Source organism: Ailuropoda melanoleuca, chromosome 3, assembly GCF_002007445.2.
Source record: "Ailuropoda melanoleuca isolate Jingjing chromosome 3, ASM200744v2, whole genome shotgun sequence".
Classification (NCBI taxonomy): domain Eukaryota; kingdom Metazoa; phylum Chordata; class Mammalia; order Carnivora; family Ursidae; genus Ailuropoda; species Ailuropoda melanoleuca.
In genome coordinates, this window is record NC_048220.1 from 64,163,940 (window position 1) to 64,186,882 (window position 22,943).

At 42.0% G+C, this 22,943-nt stretch overlaps 1 long non-coding RNA gene across 6 annotated transcripts in view; it reads right to left on the reverse strand.

Annotated features, from left to right (window-relative positions):
* LOC105240301 overlaps positions 1 to 22,312 on the reverse strand; it is a 74,642-nt gene extending 52,330 nt beyond the window's left edge. For 2 of the 6 annotated variants that reach the window (XR_004624132.1, XR_002143972.2), the window contains exons 1-5: positions 21,751 to 22,308; positions 20,244 to 20,362; positions 18,854 to 19,212; positions 7,860 to 8,007; positions 5,458 to 5,604 (exon numbers count right to left, since the gene is read on the reverse strand). This is a non-coding gene — a long non-coding RNA (uncharacterized LOC105240301). Of the gene's footprint in view, positions 1 to 2,051; positions 2,193 to 2,988; positions 3,064 to 5,457; positions 5,605 to 7,859; positions 8,008 to 18,853; positions 19,213 to 20,243; positions 20,363 to 21,750 lie in introns of all 6 variants that reach the window. The other 4 variants (XR_004624136.1, XR_004624131.1, XR_004624135.1 and 1 more) reach the window with 4 other exon arrangements.
* Between the last annotated feature and the right edge of the window lie 631 nt (positions 22,313 to 22,943).

Below are 22,943 nucleotides of genomic sequence, written 5' to 3' on the forward strand. Positions count from 1 at the left end.
TTTTAAATCACTAAAGCATCTGCCTTCTGTGAGACTTGTTTGCTATAATGGCTTTCCATTTACTTCCTTTTATAAATCCGTTCACTAATCTCTGAAATTTTCAGTTCTAGATTCTGGAGACTGAAAAATGAACAAGGCAGACAAGGCCTGATCATAGAGGTTATGTTCTGGTAGGGAAAACAAACGTTTTAAAAGTTAAGCAATGAACAGATTTCACTAAATATCAACAATTCTAAAGAAATTGATAAGTGCTGGAAAGGAAAATTCATAGGTGCAATCTTAGAGAATAGCAGAGGGAATTTGTTTACACGGTTAGATCAAAGAAAGCCTCTCTTGAGTAGTAACATTGCAGCTGAAGTTGGAAAGGTAAGCAGGTTGGGGGAGTAATGTGTCAAGCAGAGGGCACAGCAAGCACAGAGTCCTTGAGTTGGGAAGCACCTTGGCTGGTTCAAAGATCAGCAGGCCAGGGAGGGGATGGGTAGCATGATTCGAGGTCTGAGGGGTAAGGAAGCCACATCCTGAAGGGAGCCTTGAAGGCCGTAACAAACAGTTTGGATTATATGCTTAGTAAAATTGGCAGTCATTGAAAGGTTTTCGGGAGGGTGTTCCATGATAAGATCTGGATTGCTAGAAGATTGCTGTGTGGGGAATGCGTGGCAGGGGACAGGAGTGGAATGGGGGTGCCTGTCACACAGGTACAGCGATTGGTAATAAAGGTTGGTATTGGGATGGGTAACTGGCAGTGGAAAGAAGGAGAAGGGGAGGGATCTGAGAAATATGCTGGAGGCAGAAGAGTCAGAATGACCTGGTAGATTGGAGTGAGAGTCAGGAGGCAGCGAGCTCAAAAATGACCTCTACTTTCCTGGGTGTTGAACTTCGGGGAATCACAAGTACTTGGTGCTTCCCTGGCCAATATTTAAAGTCAGGAGTTCAGACTCATGTGTGAACATATTCACACACACACACGTGAAAACACCCACTGCCACTTGTGAAAATAGAACATGCTGAGAGGACTAATGTCAATATAAGAAATGATTGATTGCTTTTCGTCCAATGCCCCACACTTAACGGTGCTCTTTTCTACCTCTGTACTTTTACACAGGCTGTTGCAAGGAGCATAATGTCCTTCCCTCTCCTCTCTGTGTATTCCAATCCAGTTTAATCTTAATATACGGGAGAAGTCCCATTTTCTCTGTGAAGCCACCATTGATACCCAGGTCAAGTGGAGCTCACTGTCTGTAGGCCCTTGTAACATACATTCACGGTCCATGTCTAATTCTTAGAACACTTCATCTTTGGCCATGTCATGTGGCTATGCTGATAGTTTACTTGTCTCATAAATGTCTCTCCAACTCAACTGTAAACCCTTTTGAGACCAGGGACAGATTCTCATGTGTCCATTATAACACCCACACTATCTGGCAGCATGCCCTGAACATAGAAGGGCTTCAGCAAACAGTGGTGTAATTACTGGCTTTTTTACGTGGGCAGGAACTTGATCACCTAGTTTAATAGTCCATATATTTAGTAAATAGGAGATTAGGTCACAGAGAGATAGTGCTCTGACCAGATCACTGAACTCATAAAAGCTTTGGGACTGTGCATCACACGCATGTGGGTTCAGTGACCTTGGGCAAGATCCTTAATGTCTGGGCCTCCATTTCTCATGTAAAAAATGAAGAGATTTATGCCTCGTGATCCCAAAAGTTCTTTCAGGATTTCTTTTTTAAAACCAGAGCTACTGAATGTTGTTAAGAATCAGATACTGAACTAAGTAAGCACCGTTGATATCTTTTTATTTCATTTTTGTAACAACAACTTCATGAGGTAAGGTAATGTTATTCCTCTTTTCATAGATGAGGAAACTAAGGTATAAGAAGTTTAACTTGCCCAAGGGTACTCAACTAACAAGCAGCAGAACAGAATTGGACTGGAATGCAGGCCTGTCCTACTGCAAAGCCTGAGATCTTAATCGCATCGCTATTCTGCCTCATTTCTACACCCTTCATTTGTACGGAGAGGCCGTGAATGAGAAAAATTAGATATTTTACCCAGAACTTGGTATCTAGGAATTGGTAGAGGTAGGTCTAGATTCCAACACCAGCTCTCTTTTCCTTATGATATGCTGAAGGTGTGTATTTTATCAAACAGTATTCAGGATGGCGTTGTTCTGGCCTATTTCGAAGAGTATACTGGTACCGGAAAGAATTCAGTAATGCATATAGTCAGTTGTGTTTGCTGAATAAAGAAACGAGTTTATCTTCTTGTTGAGAAAGATTTTGCAAAGTACGTCAGTGCTTCATTGGTTTTAAGCAGAAGTCAGTGAAAAGGCAGGTACCAACAAATACGGGATCAGTATGCTGTACACCCGAAACTAATATAACACTGTATGTCAGCTGTCTCTAAAACAACAACAGCAACAACATACACACCACAAATGGCTTCCTTATTTTACCAAGCTAACAGCACAAGATTACCCATGAATGTGGGGATAGAGAGGAGAACAGTTCCTAATAGATAGTTCTCTGACTTAGAGATCTGTGGAAGTCCACAGAGTAACAGACTTCGAAAAATTTTTCCTGTTAAAAAACATATATATCTTTAAAAGTTGAATACATAAAGATTACACCTATTAAGCATATGAAAACCTCATTGTGTTTAGCAGTGTAATGATACAAGGCTTCATTAAAGCTTTATGTATTACTCAGTGGTTATTAAAAACTTTCTAGCTATAATGCTCCAGAACGTCCACATATATTGGTCTTGCGTACCTGAGAGAAACAATGAACACCGTGGGGCCAGTTGTGACGCATAATACCAACGGCTGGGAGAATTCTAGATGGGAGAGGTTACTTCTGAGAGTAGTACTGCCCCTCTCTCTGCTACAAACTCTTTTTCTCCTTGACAATTAATACTTAACACGGTGTGACTACTGTACTCATCCTTGAGAAATTACCCCGTTCTTGGCTACTGTTGACAACTTGTTACCTGCTTACCACTTTGTTGATGGAAGGAGGAAAAATAGCTTTTTCTTTTACACTGCTAAGTTCTTGGCTGGGGTCCCTGTAACAAAAGAGTGATGAAGGAGAGAAAATCATACTCATTTATTTATTACAAGTTTCATGTGACTTGGGAGCCTTTATAAGGAAGTGAAGACCTGAAGACATTAGAGCTGGGTGATTTTAGGTTAGGTTTGACAAAGGGTGGAAGGTCATGGGAAAATGAGATAGGACAAAAAAGGGTATGAGCTTTGTGTGGTGAATTGGGGGAAACAGCAAGACCTGTTTATTCGGATTCCTCTCAGCATCTTGGAGATAAGGATGCGTCTTTCCTCTGGGAATGAGGAGGCTCATCCCTCACAGAAGGGTTTTATGACCTGCCTTAGGGGAAGGTCAGAGAGTCCTTCCTACATGCTCTGTTTCTGAAATTCAAGATGCCTCAGTGTCCTGTTTTGGGATAGTGTGTCCTGAACTCTGTCAGTATTCAAGACCAATAGCCTGCCATTTGGGAGATAGATCACAATTAGTTTCACAATCAAATGGTTAAAAAAAAAAAAAAAGCGGGGGAGGGCAAGTACCCAATAAAGATTCCAGTACATAATTGTGGAAATACAAGTGGGCACAGGAGGTGGCAGTTGTTAGAATATATGAACCAGTCTTTGTAAGCAGTTTACTGAGAAAAGTAGAAGAATATAAAGTATATTCCTTCTTAATCAGACTCACAAGATGGAAAAATGACACAGTTCACTTCATTTCTATTTCCAAAAAAATAAACATGACACCCTGCCCTAACTCAAATTGTGGTTTGAATCATCCCAGAACCAACCGCATTTCTGCAAGCAAGGAGAATCTCTAAAGACGTAGCCAACAAAATACATGAGGGAATAGCCATGGAACCCGCTTGAAGGAGTTTGCAATGTACTTTAGGACACAAAGTCAGGAGAGGAATTCTGGGGTTCACTTTGACTATCCTTGACTATACTCTGTCGCTTGAATAGGCCCCATGAAATGATACTGCTGGGTGCGCTGTGAGGCCACACGCTGACCCCACTCAGCCTTCTTATCTCCCGGGTCTGCAGTCGGTGAGGCCATCATTAACATGATGAAGGCCTTCCCAAGAGTCCTCAGTGAGAAGGGAACAACACTGAAGGGCAGGATCTATACAGAAGGAGGTTGATGGTGATCTCAACACCCGTCCCAAACCCAGGATATTCCTAGATCTACTCTGGGATTTTCCACAGCCAGACCAGAGCCAAAAGCTGGCCCTCGTCCCAGTAGACCAGCGCTTGCTTTGAAGTCTCCTCGGCAATTCCATGGACCCCAAGGAAACTTGAGGAATGGGCAAAAAACAGTCTTCGCTGCTGCTTCAAATGTCAGTGAGTTGCCTTTAGAGTTAAAAGTGACAATTTGCCACTTTGTACGTGTTTATTCCACAAGTGTACACATCGTATGTTTTTCTAAGTGTGACAGTGAATGAGTCATCAGCATTTCTAGTGGAGTTCTGAAGAATACAGGAACTTCTGGGTACTCTGATAATGTGTGCATATGCCCAGGGACATTTAACCTTATTAATAATTATAAGAAACCACAGTTCTGCTAATAAAGTATTTGCCAAATGTTGATGTACATACAATTTTTCCACAGTATAATTAGATGAACTAAAACGTATGTGGGTGAGGGGAGGCCCAGTAATTCAGCTGACATCTGGCCAACTTGGATTTGCCTGCTTTTATCTGGCCAAGCCTGTGCCTCTAAACTGCACGCTTGGTAGGATAGAGCCTCCTCTCTAGCGAAAAAGGTTTGTTTCAGGATCTAGGAGAAAGCTCAGAGACCAAAGTGAATGAATGATAGGTCTGGATTAAAATCTAGAGGCTCACGGTGAAAATGCTGATACCCACTGTTTGTATTAATGTAGAAAATGGTGACAGTAAACATACTGATTCACCATATGAATAAAACCAGTGCTGGTTACTGATAATCACAGCATTTGCATAGTTCTTGGTTCTTCAGCGGTGCAGTCTTTAGCTTTAGATAATACCTCTTTGAGGCGAACTGGCACAGTATCATTATCCCCCTCTTCAAGATAAGTTAACTGAGTCAAGAGATTAGATGCATTATTTGAGGCCACCCAAAAAACAAGCCAGGACTTTATGATGCCTCTTCTGCCAAAGACAGCAAGGGCTGCTAGCCCCCATATGGCCCTGCTGTTTGCTTACATGTGCTGCTTTATTACTGGGGACAGGGTTTTCTGCGGGCACTGCACTTTGATAGTTTTACTGGGTTAAGTTAGGATTGCCCGTTCACTGTTGAATAAGAAGTCTAGGATGCTTAGGCCAGAGGTGTGGTGAGGCATCTTGGATGCTTCGTCTAATGAAATCTCTCCGATCAGAAGGAAACCCCAGTGACAGGGCTGAAGATAACTGCTACCACATCTCATACGTTGAAATATAGTAAATACCTGGTTGCTATATAAGGGCCGTTGCATTAATAAAACCACTACAAGGCCGAATCTTCTAGAGAAGGCTCCAGCTGCCATGCACAGGGTAGTGCTCTTTAGTGGGTGTCGGGCTGAGTGAGGCTCAAGGGTGCTGTGCCTCTGATGAGCCTGGAAAAGAGAAAACCAAACGTGAACCTTTGGACCACCATACTTCCACCAGAGTGAAGGGGGAGAGCGGTGGGGGGCTGGGGAATAGATGTTCCCTCTAAATCTAAAGTTTAGACTTCCATCTTGGACCAAAAGGAATTTTACCTCAGATTTCCCCAAATCTAGAGGCATATATCCCTCCCTGAGAACAAAGTAAAAATTAAATAAACTTAAATAAACATGTTAAAGGGAATTAACCTTAAATAGTGCCATTAAAGACCTGTACATGAATAGTGCCATTAAAGACCTGTACATGAATGTCCCCGTAGCCTCTAAACATTTATAGTATTAGTAGCCGAATGTGCTATGCTTTGTATACAACAGGTCATTAAATCTTGCCAAGCAGAAGTTCAGACTTACAGTCAAAAAAGCACATGCATAGTAATTATTATTGTTATCATGATCATGGTAAATAGCATTTATTTAGGGTTTACCATATGCCAGGTCTTAGGGTAGCCTTTGTATCTCATTTAATCCTTACAACAAGCCTGCAAGACATAATTTTTCCTAGTTTACTGAAGCAAAATCTTGGATCAAGAAATTTGTTCAAAGTCATCCAGCTGTTAAGTGGAGAAGACAAGATTCAAGCTGAGTCTGTTTGCCTCCAGGGTCTATGATATAAAAAAAGACAGACACAAATACTTGTTTAGTCGTGCTGTATGTCCGTGTGTATAGCTAGTGGGCATGAAAATTCCGAACACGGACTCAGATATGCCCGTATGTAGCTTTGTTTCTCTGTCTCCGATCTTTGCCTGGCTCAAGAGCCCTGTTTCCATTGCTCATGAAAAACTGCCTTTTGCTAATTCAAAACTCATTTTATTTGATGTTTTAGTAATTCTTACTTAACACAGGATTGCTCTTCCTCTGTCTTCTCCCCTCCTCTCTTTTAGTGATGAGATAGCCAAGGGAGAGGGAGAGCGGGGCCTGTGTATCACCCTGACATCAGGTGGGAGTGGGACACTGGGTCTTCTGTCCTCCTCCGTCTTTGTTGGCCTTGAAGTAGAATCCAGTCTGCTGGCCTCTGCTGCTGGCCTCTGACAGTTCATAATCTGTAGATGTTACGCTCAGATGTTCTTTGTCTTCCTCATCCCACCCCAGGCTCCTTTGGGCCCCTGACTCTTCTCAGCTACTCCAGCGCTCCTCTTGAGAACTGTGGGATCAGAACAGTGGGCACCCTCCTTCCCTCCATGGTGGGGGGGAGGGGGAGGCTCCCCTCAGGTCCACGCACCCAGCTCCTCCTCAGTCTGCTGTGCTGGATGTGACCTTTGAAAGGCTTAGTGTCCCCTCAGGCTGTCCTCTGAGAGTAGAGGCAGAACTCCCCACCGTCTCCATCTCCAGTCCTCCCAAATTTTATGGTGTTTCTTTTATTCTCACTCAGGGACAGCACATATGCCCTGACCAGGTCTACCTTTGAATCTCTCCCTTCTCCAAGCTGGAGAAACATTAGCCATTTTACCCACTCTGTGGCTTAAAATAGAAACTCTCTGGTCCTCTGGTTCCTTCAGACTCTAAGTCTTAAGAAGTTTAAAATGTCCTTTCTTTTCTTGTAGTATTGGCTTTCAAGACAGTTCTGTCTACTTTAGCCTTCTGAAAAGTTATTGAGTACTTCAATTTACTTCTTTAGTCTGTATCCTTCCTACTTAGAGGCATTCCCTGCCTCTAACCTACAGGTTGATGTGGGCAAACGAGAAATGGGAGAAAGAAAAACATCAGTCATTATCTTAAAATAGTATTTCGGTACAGAGATAGAGGAGTATGAACTGTAAGTCTTTGTAATTGTCTTCTACGAGAGTGGTGTCTTAAGTTTCCCTGTAAATAGGTGTCTTTTAGTCACTTCTCAACAATATTCATCATATATTACCTGATAATGAAGTGGAACTAGCACGTAAGGGGATACTACACTTTCAGGATTTGCAGTTACACTTTTCTTAAAAGAGAAGCAATTAAGATGTGTGAAAAGCACTGTATTTTCTGTGTATGTGAACAACTGATCAGACTACCATTTTGCACATATATCGTAATTGTTTTTTGTGCTAAAAGCAGTGCAGAAGTGAACCACAAAATTTTAGCCACTGGCAAGTTTCGTACCAATTTCATTGGATTCAAATCACTGACATTTTCAGCTAAATCATGTATCACAAACTCATTCACATTTCCTACTAGCTGGTTAAAATCAGTCTGATCCTGGACTCTGTTAGGCTCTGAAACACAAGTACCTGAGTCTTGGCTGCATGACTTGTATCTGAAAACCAGATGTTGTGTGTGTCAGTGGCCAAAGCCTCTGCAGCATGGCCGAGGTCCTGGATGCCACACCAGAAAGGTCTCTCCCGTCGTGAGATCACACAGTCAGCTCATGGAGTGAGGCTGGGAGGGAGAAGAGAAAGGCACGTTCATTTACACCCCCTCCAACTGCCATCTACACACACTTTTTTAATGAATAAAGAGAATATAGACCATTTTTGTAAAAACCAAACCAAAAAAAGTACAAACTCTTGGAAACACATACATACATGTTTGCATGTATTTAGGGAAAGGTCCACCAAAGCACATCGAATTGTTACCAGTAATTACCTTCAGAGCAATTGGGTTAGCAGAGGGTAATGAGGTGGAATTCTACCTTCAGTTTATACGACTCTGTCCTGTCTTGATTTTTTTCCCCTTAAGTATCGTCTGCATTGTAATTTTAAAGACATGGTTTGCATGAAGGCAAACCTCAAAGCTAGCCTTCTAAGGAGACAGGTTCTGCAGAAGCACAGGTCTTGAAGGTGCTCTTCCTTCTGCTGCAGCCAGCTTTGGAAAACGCTGTTGGAGAAGCGTTCGGTTATGCAAAAGGAGCAAGGGAGAAACATGAGTTCTTTACTCTTTAAGAAAGATGAAACAAAGCATGAAGGAGAAAGGATCCAGTGCACTGTGAAGAAGGAGGTCTGCAGTCTACAGGCCACTCTCAAATCCGTGCCTACCCCAGTGGAGATAATAGTCTCGGAACGGAAGTCACATCTTGATTCTGTCCCAACAGCGTCTCTGCCCAGGCGTCCAGAAATCCAGGATATTAATGAAGGGAAGGATGTGCGGCCAGCCCTGCTCTGCAGCTGGGACCCAGCCCTGGCACCCCTCCTGCTGCCATGTGCCACTCCTGGAATGCTGGGCCACTACACCCTCAAACTAACTTCTGGCTGAACTGGGGGTGTCCTGGTTCCAGCTGAGAAGAGGCTTCAGTCCCGGTTTTCACACTTGAACTTTTGGTTCAGGAGCAAAAGCCAAAAAATGCAACCTACCCTGAGCAACAGCCAGGGTGTTGATCCTGCCAGGCAATTCCTGGCTCAGTGGACCACCACCTCCTACTTTTTGGACCAAGAGGATACACCAGAGACCAACCTCCCATGATTCAGGCCTTGCTGACAAATCACTGATCCAGCCAGCTTTCTTCCTTTGCTTGAGTTACTACCTGGTAATGAATTGCACACTTTGCAAATGTTAATACTCTTACACTAACAAGATATGGAAGAAATACATGCAGGATTTATTTAAAAATGATGGCCCTGGGAATTAGACTTTGAAGGGGGGTGGGGTGGGATTTTATTTTTAGTACCATTTCTGCTCTAACAAGCTTCAAACTTTATATAATAACTTGCCACTGACGTGATTCATCGTATTGTCATCACAATTGTAGTGTGGTGTGTTCCTTTTCTAAACAGAGGTGTTAAATGCGTAGGACTTAAAATGCTGTGAGAAGGCCACAGCTGTATGGGAGAATAATTCTTAATCTATATGGAAAAGTTGACTAGGACTTGAATGAAATAGACATGTTTGTGGTACCCATGAATACAATGTGGTATAGTAAAGGTGAGAAAAATCTGAGAATATTGGAAGAATACACAGTGAGAGACTCTACAATCATGATAGTGAAGATTGTCTCAGGCTTCTGGATTGGCAACAAAACAATTTGCATTTTATTGCCATATAATCTGTTCATGCCAGTATATTTAATTGCCAAAGTTCCTTTAAAAAATAAACTCATGTCGAGGCACTGGCTGGCTCAGTCAGAAGAGTATGTGACTCTTGATCTCGCGGTCATGGGTATGAGCCCCATGTTGGGTGTAGAGATTACAAAAATAAATAGATAAACAGACAAACATGTCTTCATTTGCTTTTAACCTTTTTAAAAAATCAAGAATCATGGAAAAGTTAACTGGCTTATTATTTACCAAATAAATGCTTAATTGAGACAAATTTGAAACATTTCCAGATCCAAACCAAGTGCATATTTTATTTGACCCACCTGTCTCCCAAGCTGTCCTTTCCAGGCAATTATGTTTTATTGCTGCTATTCTTAATCCCATTTTGGAGCTTGACTTTTTTTCCCCCTCCTCACGTACCTGTTATTGCTGAGCAATCTATATGTACGAGAAGTGCTCAACAGAAAGTGGAAAAACACAGAGAAACTTGGAAGGCATGAATAGGTTAATGGCTAAGTAACAGCAAAAGTTCTCATAGGTGCTCAAATTAGTGGAACGGGGGAAAACAAGTATCGGTTTTCTTGTTTACAATTACATTGACTGACTTTTTTTTCACAATGAAGAGCATAGAGTTTCAGCTTTAAATCCGGGACTGTAGGAGGTTAATAACTATATTTTTACATCCTTCCAGTTTCATCACTTTATATTTTATCCCTGCAAATTTGCTGCATCTTTGTGCTAACTCTAAGAGGCTTGCATTTTTCATGAGCATACTGAGTACAAGACTGATGAATACTGTCGAGTAAGGAAAACTGAATTCCCTACACTTGTTCCAACTTTGACCTTGGAGAAGACAGAAAGTTTTCTCATCAGGTATTGTTTCTGGTTCATGTGTTCAGATGAAGCAAGGTAGTAAATCTGTCAGAAAAATTCACATTTCTCAGGAGCATCCCATCGAATAATAGGAATATATACATGTCATATATTTGAAACTCTATGGTTTTGTTTTCGGTGTTTTAAGCTTCCGTTTATGTGCTTGTTGATCTATGAGAGTCTTTCTTTTTGGAAGTCCAAACAGATTGAAAAACAAATTGTGAAATCACATGACACTCAAATATTGCATCACTCTACCCCTCCCTCTCCCCCTCCCACTTCTGTCTCAAAAGATTTCCTAACAACTGAGAGCACTGTCACTGTGAGTACACTGACATTTGAGAAGATGAAGAGATGTTTTTTAGAGCCCCCCCAAAGCATTTACTCTTACAAATCCACTGAAAAGTAATCTCAGATATGCTTGTGTTTTATTCCATTGCAAGCACAACTGAAAGGAACACTTGTTTTGTGTTAAAAAGGTATTAAGATGGCATTTTTTTAAAGCCAAGTAATTTGAGAGTTCTAATTTTTTTTATATAATTTATTTTTATTTTATTTTATTTTTATTTTTATTTTTTTTAGATTTTTTTTTTATTTTTTATTCAACAGAGATAGAGACAGCCAGCGAGAGAGGGGACACAAGCAGGGGAGTGGGAGAGGAAGAAGCAGGCTCATAGCAGAGGAGCCTGATGTGGGGCTCGATCCCATAACGCCGGGATCACGCCCTGAGCCGAAGGCAGACGCTTAACCGCTGTGCCACCCAGGCGCCCCTATATAATTTATTTTTAAAGATTTTTAAAAAGATTTTTAAATTCATTTGAGACAGAGAGAGAGCACGCACAAGCCAGGGGGAGGGGTGGAGGGAGAGGGAGAAACAGACTCCCCACCGAGCAGGGAGCTTGATGCGGGCTTGATCCCAGGACCCCGAGATCATGACTTGAGCCGAAGACAGATGCTTAGCTGACTGAGCCACGCAGGTGCCCCTAAGATGGCATTTATTTTGTGATCTCTCAGTGTTTGAGTTGTAGGAAACCAAGAAGTAGAGTTAGAAGAACTGGTTAGAATTACTGGCTCTGTAATTTAAAAATCACGATGACGAAGTCATGATGCTCTCAGTTCTGGTTGCCTTTCCCAGGACAGTAAGTCGCTGAGTGCACGCTCACTGGTGGATGCATCTGCAAGAGGCACTTCAGCAACAGCTTTTTTGATAAAAAGCCCCAGAGCTAGAGAATTTCAAAGTAGATTAGCTGTGTTATTATAGTCAGTGGATGCAGCCCCAAAGAGAGTGCTATGCACACTGAGTTTTGACATTTTCTTCAACAGTTATTCTTTATGAATATATTATTGGTCCTTGCTACAATACCTATTATTGTCATTACTCTTATTATCTGCTCTGCTCATTGTTCCATTTCTAGTACTGAAATGAGGACTTGGCACACAAAAGGCAATCAATAAGTATGTATTGAATGAATGGATGACTCGGTGAAGAGATAGAAATTACCACGTAAAGAAGAATCATTTTCACTTGTTTTACTGTATAAAAACAGTACTTGGTAATTAGCTATGTTTAATTTATTTTCCTTCAGACCCTTCTTTGCTGAAACTCTACTTTTCTTCTGTCTCTACCACTGAGAGTCAGTGAAGTTAGACACTCAGCTTCAAGTTAATTTCCTCCTCTTTGTGGATGTCATCCATGTATATGCCTTTCAGCCAGTGTAATCTTTGCAAAAGTTCTTGTTGACTCTAAGAGCTTGAAAGCTCTTTATTGTTGAAGGAATGAGAAGACTGACATCCATTGTGTCTCAGTTGGTGACAGAAATGTGTGACACTGAACAAGGCCCTTATCCTCTGTTTATCCATCTGGAAAATGAGAACAACAATACTCACTAGTCTGGTATGGAAGTGATTGCCAAGGACTTTGTGATCCACACAGGGAAGGTGATATTTTAGTTGCTACATATTACAGATGTTTCCCTTTGATTAATTGGGTGTTCAGGTACTGGAGCACTTTCAGAGATGTTAAGCAAAAAAAAAAAGAAAGAAAGAAAAAGCAGACATTGGCTAACAGATTTTAAATTATGCTTCTTTAATGCTTTAACTTTGTGTTTGATAATCTACAGTCAGAAATTAGAGATAATTTAGTACAGTGCTTTTTAACCGGGCTGTGCTCACACTCCCCTGTGGAAGCTTTCAGTCTACACATGCCTTGGGCCCACCTTAATTTCCCCTGATTAAGAACCAGGGGTTCCAGGGGCGCCTGGGTGGCTCAGTCGTTAGGCGTCTGCCTTTGGCTCAGGGCGTGATCCCAGCGTTCTGGGATCGAGCCCCACATCGGGCTCCTCCACTGGGAGCCTGCTTCTTCCTCTCCCACTCCCCCTGCTTTTGTTTCTTCTCTCGCTGTCTCTCTCTCTGTCAAATAAATAAATAAAATCTTAAAAAAAAAAAATGAGCCAGGGTTCCAGACCAACCTTTTTCTTTCTTTCTTTCTTTTCTTTTTTTTTTTTTTTATGAAATAGGACATTGAGGGACAGCTAGTAAATATAGTATCAGGACTAAAATTCTCTTCTTCTGACTTCTGATGGGTTTTTATTCCTATACAATATGAGATATCTAATCTGTCAGTTTGTATTGAGATATATATATATATATATATATATATATATCTCAATATTTATTATTTTTTACCTCAGGGCTTGAACTCATGATTCTGCGATCAAGACCTGAGCTGAGATCAAGAGTCCAACACTTAACCAACTGAGCCACCCAGGCACCCCTGTAATGATATATTTTAAGTTCAATTTCTAGATACAACTTTGCAGTAACCCCTGGAAGTTTCATTATTTGTGTTACTTTACGATTTATAGCTATTTTACCCCTTTTTATTTTTTTATCTATAAAGCCTCTGAGATTCACCTTGTTAGAAATAAATTCAACCCCTTATAAGCTTTCAAAGCACATTAAGCTTGTATTCGATCATTTATCACTCAATATGGTCCTGTATTAAAGAATTTAATATGGAACTTTTTGTTTCTCTAGCTTGTGAGCTCTTGGAGATAGAAGTTAACATGATCACTGTCTTTAAGACGTGAGAACAAATAAAAGTTTGTGCACCAGGTGACGTTTGAGGCCAGTGGTTCTCAAATTTTAGCAAGCATCAGAAATAGTTGGAGTGCTTATTAACGTATTTATTGCTGCCCCCCCCACCTCCACCCCAGCTTGTGATTAAGTGCGTCTGGGGCGAGGTGAAGAATTTCCATTTCAAGCAAGTTCCCAAATGATGCCACTCTTCGGCAGGGTTCCTATTTGAGTGTTTCCTAGTACTCCAGTAAATAGGTTTTATTATTTTCATTTTCACGAGGTCACACAGCTAGTAAGTGGGGGAAACAAGACTGGAACCTCGTCTCTTGATGCCTGGTACTGTGGTCTTTCCTTTACACACCTTCTCCTTATCTTGGAATTCCCTGTATACATCATAAGCTTTAAGAAGTGCATGCAGGAGGGGCGCCTGACTGGCTCAGTCAGTGGAACGTCTGACTCTTGATCTCAGGGTCGTGAATTTGAGCCCCACATTGGGTGTAGAGAATCCTTAAAAAAAAGAAATGCATGCAGGAGATAATTGCTATTGGAATGGAGATAAGCCTCCCAGGTTCAGTTATCATTGTGGGCAGATTAACCTTCCTCCCCTGTGTCAGTTTTTTCATCTGTAAATTGGGAATTAGCAATATTTACCTGTAGTGCACATTATGGTTGGCTTTCTCAAATTTGATCTGTTCTTTTTTCACTGTGTAGTAGGCATTGTGGTGCAGAGAATTGCCCCTGCACCAGGAGTAAATTATAGTTCATGCAGATCAGTCAAGATCTTGATCATAATCCTCTGGATCATGAGCTGAGTTAATCATACCGTAGTATTTCTCCTCCCCCCTACTCTACCCCCAGTAGCTACTATTTAAGAGATAAGCATCAGACTAGTAGATCATAAGGAGAAGGCAATTTTTTTCTTTTCTTTTTTTTTTTTCTTGTTTTTGGAGCACTCTGTCATCTTTGCTAGATATCAGAAAGGAAGCAGGTTTTCTACTGATGGCTATGCTACAAAGGGAGATTGGTATTAGGAGGAAACCAGCGCTGGATGTAAGGACAGAGATAGGACCTAGGAACCTGGTGACAGTAAGAAGCCACTAGATTCATCAGCCAATCCTGAAGCTCTCTCTCTAGACTACCAGTTATGAGAGCCAACAAGTACCTGTATTGTTTTAGTCAGTTGGAGACTTTTTTCCCCCTGTAACTCATAGTGAAACACCCTAGCTGATAACTTATCTCAAAGGATTCCTGTAAGAATTAAATGACATAATGCATAAAAAGAGCTTGGCATTAATTAGGATGTAACAAATATGAATTAAATATCCTTATCAGGGAAGTTACTAGGTCCAAGTTAAAAAAGAATATTGGTCTCCTTTCAAATTCTCCTTCTTTATCAAAACCACAAGTGACCTTAAATGCCTTTGTCAGCTCCTGACCAAAAGCTCCCTTGGAGGTGTTTTCACCAGCAGGATTAGAGAAGCCAAAATAACCAGGTGAATATCTGTGACCATGATAGAGAACTTGGCTCTAACAGGAAAAGATTATCCTGAGATTTATAGAATCACAGAACAACAGACAACAGTTAATGTTAGTAAAGAGATTCCCCAAATAAGGAGATAGGTGTTGATATCTCTAGTCATAGCTGAAAAAACTAGGGCTCAGATGGAGTGAATTGCCGCCAGTCTCGTAGAGAGATGGATCGCTTCCAAACCTGGTGCTCGTGTTACTTGTAGTGGACGTTTGTTCTTTGGCTGTCCAGCATGCCACCCTTTCTTTTAGGGCACTGTCCCTCCACTACGTCAAACATGTGATTCCTTTGGGGCTGCCAAATAACGTGCAGTTTCCGTTATTACTAGGCTGAAACAAAATTACTGTTTTCTCAATAATTACATTTATAGTCATTGATCCACCCCTTAGCATATTAAAATTCACATTTAAAAAAAAGATTTTTATTTATTTATTTGAGAGAGAGAGAGCAGCAGAGGGAGAGGGAGAAGCAGACTCCCTACTGAGTAAGGAGCCCAACGTGGGGCTCGATCCCAGGGTCCTGAGCTGAAGGCAGACACTTAACCGACTGAGCCACCCAGGCGCCCCTAAAATTCACGTTTTAAAAGGAAATGAGAGGATAAGTAGAGGACACATAATCTTTGGTCAGTAGGTGATTCTATTATTATATCTTTTAGGATCTGGAATACCCTGACCAGTGTATTAGATGACAAAAAAAAAAAAAATTCACAAGCATTTGCTTAGGAAAGAGGGAGTAGATCCATTTCAAATTTAAAAAGCATGAATTTGAGGATACATTTTAGAGGGGAAGAAGCTTGCAAGTCACCAGAACATGCCCTAGACTCGTGTGTGTGTGTGTGTGTGTGTGTGTGTGTGTCTTGGTAGTGATTTTGTGTCATTGCCTCATCCTTGGCACTCTGTCAGTACTCAAGAAAACCAGATTGAAAATTTGGAATCTGTGCTTCTGTGGATTGAAACTGACCTCTAGTCACTAAGGAAAAATCAAAACAAAACACACAAGAATTTGGAGAGTATATTTTTCTGCCAACAAATAATTTTTCCTTGATGTTATTTCTTAGTTGGGCCAATATTCCAATGGAAAAAATAGATAGATTGGTCAAGAGTTCAATATAATTTTTTGTGACATTTGCCCTTAAGTGACATAATAAAAAAATTAATGACAGAAAATTGTATTCTTTCCTATGGATGCATGTGTGACAATCGGTCTCACACAGAATATTTAAGAGGAAAAGCAGAAAAGATAATCTAATGGTGTTTTGTTTTATTTGAAATGTTAACTCTTAAGCTAATGTATTTATTCAGTAAATATTTTTGCCAGGTACTGTTATAACAGACCAAATGAACAGACCAAAATGGTAACAGAACTGCACGTGCAGATGAAGGTTTAAAATATTGTTGGGCTTCTGAGACTTGTGAGCTAATTCATTTGTTTGCGCTAATTGTTATCATGATTTTTGGCTAAATGGCTTTTTATAAAGCCTTGATTTTGAAAACTTCAGTTAGGGTCTGATTTCCCATTCTTTGTTGAGCCAAATGATGTGATAGGGGAGGGAACTAGGGAGGCTCAGAGGAGGTTAAACAGGGGACAGACTCTGGGATAATTTGGGAGGAAACAGAGAACAGTGTCATCCAAGTAAGGAGGAAGCTATGTGAAGGGAGATGTTGGATTTCTATACAGAAGGGAACTCTGAGGGAAACTGGTCAAGGTTTGAACAACGTATTAGTTATCTTTGTGGTGTGAGGGACCATACAAACACCTCAGCAGTTCTTATGGAAACTTCAATAAAACCTCTCTCTCTCTTCAGTATTTCTGGTGGGGATTTTCCCCGTCTTTGTATCTCTTCCTACTTCTTGTCCTCTTTTTCTTTTTTTGCTTCTTCCTCTTGTAAGTCAGATGTCTAGAGAAGAACCTTAGGTCAGGGGCAAAACAACCTAGTGTTAAATTAATTAACGGGGAAGGCCCCTAGACTGAGGTGGTTCTAATGCCTTAGCAGCCTACATAAGCAAACCCAAAGCTAAACCTCTAATGCCTCAAGGTTAAGAAATTGAAGCAAGAACAATCATCACAGTCAGTTAGGCTTTCCCCAAACAAGGCAAGCACTTAAGCTATAGACAAGCAAATAGTTTTCTTGCTTTGCTTCCACCTCTTTTCTAGAAAAGTCTTTCCCTTAGCTCACATCGGTAGAGCACTCCTGACCACTTCTGGTCTGGCGCTGCCAATTTGATGCAATTTTTGCTCAGATAAACTCTTAAATTTTGTAATGCGCCTCTATCTTATAATGTTAATTATATTTGGGTTACATATGATTTTTTAAAACATCCAACATCATGTAATTTTATATTGGGGAAAAAATACTGCTCTCATAAATGAGACATAAGTAAGTAACCTAGACAATCTCTTCTTGACAGGGAGTTTCAACTGGAGGTCAATTTAAAATTTTTACGGTTGTCCAAAGGAGAGCATGGGTTTAGAGAGGCTGTGACACCGAACGGTGGAATTGCATCATTAAACATAAAGCCACTGGTCCGGCCCTGGAAACACCCCTGGCCTTACAGGACATAACCTAAGTGACAGTAGTTGAAATAGTAAAGGTAACGAGATTAAGAGAAGTTGTAGTAGTGATCCCGTCTATTGACAAGGAGCCTCCTGTATGCCAAGGACCATTCTAGACATTGTCTCACTGAATTCTTTTTTTTTTTCTTCCTCTCTTTTAAGTAGGCTCCATGCCCAATGTGGGGTCCAATGTGGGGCTGGAACTCAACGACCCTGAGATCAACACCTGAGCCGTGATCAAGAGTCAGATGTGCCACCCAGGTGTCTTTTGTCTCACTGAATTCTCACAACTCTTCTATGAGGTGGGTAGATTACTTGCTCAGTGTTACACAGATTTGCAGCCATTCTTTGACACATCTTTTGGGCATGGACCACCAGTGGCATTCTGGCCTATTCTGTGGTGGACAACAAAAAGAGCCTTTTACTCTCAGAACCCAGAGAGGGTTCTTTGGACTTCTAATGTTGACCTGGTATCGGAATGGGCCTCCTTGCTTCTAGAACTTCCCTGATGAAGAGCCCATATATATTCTGAAGCATGACAGGCTCTCCAGATGCCCCTAGGGGCGCAAACCTTTAGTCCATTTGGAATTGACACTATGAAAGAAGAAACATAGCTGGATATTTTCGTCTTCCCTTGCAAATACAATAAGAAATGATTGTGAGGTGACTTCTTTTTCTCTCCCTTTCCTATCTGCTTCCTTCCCTTCCTTCTTTCTTTTTGTCTTTTGTTCGTTCTTTCACGTATCTACTCAAACAAGTGTTGAGGGGCTCCTTTCTGCAAGGCCCAATGCTAGAGGCTGGGGCCCCATGATTGTGGTATAATAAGGAATACATATTTTGGTCTTCCTTCCTGGTTCCTGACACAGAGCCCCTAAAACTAAAACCCTTGGAATTCCTTGAGTAATATGGGTGACAGGAGCATCTTTTGTTATTTATAATAAGCCCATTTCAACTGTACTTGAGTTTATGGTAACGAGATGACCCTTGGAAGGTGGAGGCTGGTCCCACCCTTTAACCTCCAGGGAGGAGAGGGGCTGGAGAGAGACTTCATCACCAACGGCCAAGGATTTGATCAATCATGTCTGCACAATGGAATCTCCATAAAAACCCTAAGTTACGGAGTTCCAAGAGCCTTCACATCAGCGAACACATCCAGGTGCCGGGACAGTGGCAAATCCAGGGAGGGATGGGCGCTGTGCAACCCCCTCTACCCACACCTTACCTTATGTATCTCTTCCATCTGGCTGTTCCTGAGGTCTAGCCTTAACAATAAACTGGTAAATGTCAATGAAGTATTTTTCTGAATTCTTTGAGCCCTTTTGGCTAATTATCAAACCCAAAGAGGAGATGGTGGAAAAGTTAATTTATATCCAGTTGATCAGAAGTACCAATGACAACCTGGGTCTTCCGACTGATGTCTGAAGTGCAGTCTTGTGGGAATGAGCCCTTAAACCGAGGGCCTGTGCTAATTCTGGCCAATTACTGTCAGAATTGAGTTAAATTGTAGGATAGTCCGTGGCTGCTGAGAAGTGGAGAATTCCTTGGTGTGGAGAAACCCACACATGTGGCGTCAAAAATGTCCTGTGGGCAGAGAGGAAACAAGTTTTCCTTTAGTTGATGTTCCTTTTAATTGTGTACAAAGCACAATCGTCGTCTCTGGAGAGGGGTACCGCATTTCCATCAAGTGCAGATCATAAGCACCACGAGGTCAGGAGCCATATGTCCCGTTTGCCGCTGTATCCTCTGTCCTACCTTGCACAGGACGTGGCAGTAAGCACGTGCTCAGAAAACATGTTGTATGAATGAATGCAAGTCCAGTACTGCCTCACTAATGAAAGGGTTCACTTGAAACCTCATCTGGTGAATGCCGCCCTATGCACTGCCCAAACTGCCCTCAGGAAAAACAGAAGCGGCGCGAATTCAGATTGAGACCACTGAGAGTGGTCATCTGGAACACATACCTTATGAAAAAGTAAGGATATTCAGCTTGAGTAATGAGACACTCAGCTTGCAAATAACACATGTTCGTTTTCATGTTGCTGAAGACTCTTTGCTAGGAAACGAAACACTTGTAATTTAATATGTAATGTTCTCAGAGTCTGAGGCCAAGCCACCTCAAGTCGTGAACGCTTTGGCTCTGAAGAGCCAGTCAGGGTCAGGGCAGGGCAGTACTTGGCCTAATGCCCCTCCAGCATAAACCAAACAGCTACAGGAAGTGGTTTCCGTGATTCAGTAGGTGGCACACTTCCTTTTGAGTCAGAACTGAATCATGGCCGTGAGAGACAAAAAGGACCTATGTCTTTATCCCATACTTTTCCCCTATTCCCAATAGTAAATTTATCACAGTCTGTCATATGACATATCCTGTTTAGTTTAACGTGTTTCACCAGAAAAGAAAAAAAAATGCAAATCAGCTACAAGGAGGCAAGAGGAGACTGGGAAACACAGCAGATGGAAATGAATCCAAGCATCATTCTTTCACCAGAGGGCCGTGTTCTCCGAGGAGATTGAAAGAAAAGCCATAATCTGATTTCGCTGGGGTCATCGAGGCCCCTGGTTCTCTCGATTCGAATCTGACCCATTTCCAGTGGAAGCAATTAGATCACACTTACATAAACGGTGTTGCTTTAAATGGCTCTGCTCTCCTCTTCACTCACTGACCCTGGCTTCCTCCCTGGCCTGTCTGCTGGAAGGCTCCTCTGGTGTTGTCCCAAGCATGGCCCTCGTTCAGCTGTGGGTGAAACGATCCTGTTCTGAATGTACTGAATGCTGCTGGCAATGCTGTAAATTGTTTTGAGGCTTAAGGAAAAACCCCCTGGATATCAACAAGTCATAAAAACAGACATATTTTCTCAGTGTGTCTTTTATTTTTCAATATTTATAGTCCTGGGAATGTAAACATTTTTATCCCTATTTTCATCTGATAAACTTGGTTTTATTATATCTTTATTGCTTCCTTCTATCCCAGTTCCTTCTGATTGGCTTCATGTTTCAAAACAAAGATCCAGAAACTCATGCTATATGTCCTGTATTTGTATCATTCTTGGAAGATTGATAATTGGACTGGAATCAAGAATCTTACTGCCACGGGGGCACCTCAGTGGCGCCTTGGCTTCTGCTCAGGTCGTGATCTCAGGGTCTTGAGATCAAGCCTTGCATTGGGATCCATGCTCTGCACAGAGTCTGTTTGGGATTCTCCCTTTCCCTCTGCTTGTATGCACACGCATGCTCTCTCTCTCTCTCTCTTTAAAATAAAATCTTAAAAAAAAAAAAAGAAACGCTATTGCCATGGTGGTATTCTGCAGCTGCTTCTGTGAACTATTCCAGTTGTTTGAAGACTACAGGGTTCAAAATCACATAGACCTGTGTTCAGATTCAAGCTCAACAAAAAATTGTACAGCTCTGTGACCTTAGGTAAGTCTCTTAACCTCTCTGCGCCATAATTTCCTTAGTCTATAAATTGGGACTCTCGGATAAGAACAATATTACTGTGAGAACTAAATAAAGCTTTTACATAGTGCTGAGAACAGCTCCTAGCTCATATTTGGTGTTTAAAATAAGCTAGTGCCCTTTCTCTTTATTTACAATACCTTTCCATTGGGAGGTTAGAACAGCATTCGGACAGAGCAGCTGCGTGCGCACGCTGTCTCACCCTTCCCAAAGACATCAGTCCCATCCAGCTCCTTTAGCGCTTTCATCAACAGCACCTGCAGCGCATGTGATATCAAATGGTACCCTTACTGGAGCCGTAGAGAAGCCCAGCCAGGAAGCAGGCTTTAGAGCCAGAGCCAGCTCTTCTGGACAGGACAGTTGTGGCTGATAGGTGACAGCCAAATGTGAAGGGAGTCCTCATCTGACACGCGGAAGAGAGCACCCGGAGGTTGGGCAGGGAGAAGAACCATGCGGCACTCACAGCCAGAAAGAGCAGCCGACGGGCCCAGGTCAAACAGGGCAAAGGCTGGCAGACAGGTGGCAATGCGAATACACTGTTGGACTTGAAACGCCTTTTAAAACATCCCTTCAATCCCTCCCACCTGGCCATGCGGAGTGGGTGACGGCTTTTAGAGAAGAGAAGTGGTCCCCCCAGAATTAAGGTCCAAAAGATCATTTTGTACTCACCTGTCTTAGAGCCATCACTTTGTGTATTGTGGTTGCCTGGTTTCCTGGCTGTTTCTTCCCCTGGATTGTGAGCTCCAGGCAAAGCAAAGGCAAAGCAATGTGTCTTACTTGTTTTTGAACTAACCATTACCTGTAGCTCAGTCCCTGACCCGTCACAGATGCTCAACCAATGTTTGTTGACAGAAGGGAAATACAAGAAAATCAAATCAGAAGGACCATGGGAAAACTTCAGCAGGAGTTGATGGCCTCTGGGGCTGAGGTCTCAGAGGAGAACTGGTTGGATAGGCCAGTTTTGAGGAAAAGAGCCAGAAGTCAGAACCCCAGTGTGAGACCATGGGGAAAAGAGGACAGAACCGTTTTTGAAAATTGCACTTGTGGGCAGTCCAAGCTACTGGTGTCTTCTGGAGGTCTGGCCATTGTCTGAGTGGAGTGTTGATCGTTGTGTGTGCTGGAGGCTTCTGTTTAAATAACTACCGGAGTAGGATGACTCAGCAGCCGAGGATGGGGCGCTCTCAGGCTGTCTCCTTCTTTAAGTGACAAATCACATTGCCCCGGGTGTCTGTGGCGGTCTCTGATATGACACACGATAGCTCCTTTCTGGCCAGCTCATCGGCCAGGGTGCCAAGTCACCCATTACTAATCTGGAGACGGACAGAAATTGTTTGACAGGCATGATCTCATGCCCCAAGCCTGGAGATTCCTCTTTAAAATGGACTCTTATCAGTGGATTCCGCTTTTGAAATTTAGAGGCTGCTTTTAAGTTTTTATTCTATCTCTCCATCAGGGACTTCTGATTATCGTCAGAATAAAGTCAAATTTTGATATCCTGGCAGAAGTCCTGAAGACACTGTCTACACCTGCTCTCCCGGCACCATAGACCCTAACTATGCTTTGTTTCTTGTTTTACCTTAACACTGGCTTGTTACTTTTTGTTTCTTTGTTTTCATCCCCGGCAGATAAACAGCAGCAGGACAAAGCTTTAAGAAAGAGGTCTAGCAGGAAATCCTCTCTAGTGCCTATTTCCTTAGAAGTGCGGGAAGTTACCATTATTAAAATTTAACGGCATATTGGTTGTGAACTAGCAGTGCTCTCTGGATTTTTTGACAAATGCTGATCACCTTTCAAGTAGGGATCCAAGAATAGCTCAGATACAAGGATCAACAGTTGCGGGAGCCCATGAATGAAATCTGTGA